The sequence below is a fragment of the Exserohilum turcica genome (genome assembly GCF_000359705.1).
Source record: "Exserohilum turcica Et28A unplaced genomic scaffold SETTUscaffold_8, whole genome shotgun sequence".
In the NCBI taxonomy this organism is placed as follows: Eukaryota; Fungi; Ascomycota; class Dothideomycetes; order Pleosporales; family Pleosporaceae; genus Exserohilum; species Exserohilum turcicum.
The window spans coordinates 4,358-6,156 of NW_007360299.1; positions in this window are offsets into that span (position 1 = coordinate 4,358).

Here is a 1,799-nt window from a genome sequence, read left to right on the forward strand (position 1 = left end):
CAACTTAGTTTAGGGTCTCACAGATTAGAGGGAGAGGGTATTAGTCTTTTCGCGTAATAGCGTTAAGCGCACGGTAGTCAACGTAGAACCTTAGTCCTCCTCTAGGCTTCCGTACAAAGAGAACTAGCGACGCTGCAGGAGAGGTGCTTGCACAGATAAAACCCTTGTCAAGCAGATCTAGGAGTGTCTTCCTTAGAACTAGTAGTTCGTCTCTAGACATGCTATAGAGCGGTCCGTACGGGATCTCCAGTAGCTTGCCATCTTAGGGAATTAATTCGATTTTGTAGTCTACGTCCGGGCCTTGGTGGGGTGGTAATTTTGCTCCCTCTTTTAGCAAGAAAAGCTACGCGTAGTCCTTAAGGTATGTAGGGAGGGCTTTCTTTACTTTGTCTATCGTGAGTTTTGCTTTTAGATAGAGAGCTTTCTTAATGTCTTTTAGACTAGCCGCGAATACCTGCACTACCTTCTGTCTTCTATTTCTTCGTACGTGTAGTTAGAAAGCAGCAGCAGTGATAGCAGCACAGTCTATCTGCGTGGGCGTGGTGCTCTCTCTACTTTGTACGGAGAATCCGTAGCGTCGTAGGAGCAGGCGGTGCTCGGCAGTGTACAGTACTCCGTCCATCTCTTCTAACCAGGTCTTTCCAAGGATTATGTCAAACTCGTACGTAGATGAGATAATGTACGCCGCTACTTTTCGTTTCACCCCTCCTATGTCAAGTACAAACTCTGTCACTCCTTGTACAGGACTCGTCTTTTCATCTACCATTGCTAAGAGGGTGGATAAGATTGTGTAACGCGGCAGGTTTAGTTATCGTACGAGCTTGTCACACACAACTGAATATGTGCAACATCCATGGTCAAGCATTGCGATAGCATTCCTTACACCATTTACGACTACATCTATAGACATTGCTTTTGTAGTCTTTAATAGTTTAAGTATCCTATGCGGTGCTCGTACGACATCTCTTTCCTGCCTTGTTCGCTCTAACCAGCGCTTTTTGGTTAGAGCTCTTCTTTTCCCTCGTCCAAGTCATCCTCTATAGATGCTATAGTAGCCACCTTAGTATGGTTTCCTTGTTCATGCGTACGAGTAGTAAGAGGAGTGTTGCAGTCTCTGCAACGGTGTCCTCGTCCGCCACAGCGGAGACAACGTCTCTCTTGACGGCGTCTTTTAATTTTAGCATAAGACCCCTAGTATTCTCTTGTCGTACGTGGCCTAGTTGCGCCTAAAGTAGGGGTCTAGTCTATCTCTTCAGATGCAGTCTAAGTGTTGCTAGGGAAGGGTGACGTGAAAGTTAGTCGTTTGGACGATAGTTGTTCTATCGCTCTTAGGTTTTCCTATATAACTCTCATTCTTTGTACAAAGCTGTCGTACTTCTCGTTCTCACTAGGCTAGTACCCTGCTTGATACTTAAGCAACTCTTTGTTAAGAGAGTTCTTTAAGTAGTCAATCTTTTAAGCGTCGTCCGTAGCGCTTAGGCCTGCTTCTTAGAATTTTAAATTAAAGACTTAAACGTGACGAAGGAACTCTCCCCTTCCTTGTCTAGTCGTACGAAGGTAGTGGAGAGCCTTCTGCTTAATCGTAGGGTCTTGGAAGAACTTGTCTAACTAGGACCATAGTCTAGCTGTCGTGGCTGTTAGAGTGCCGTTCATAAGAGCTTGGACGTACGCACAGAGCGCATCAAAAGCTCGTCCTTTCGTACGTGTGACAATATAGTAGGTTTTAAGTTCCTTACTTAGGTAAGCCGCTCCGTCCGCGAAGAGCTTAGCCTATACACGCATCTTCCACTAAGTGTATT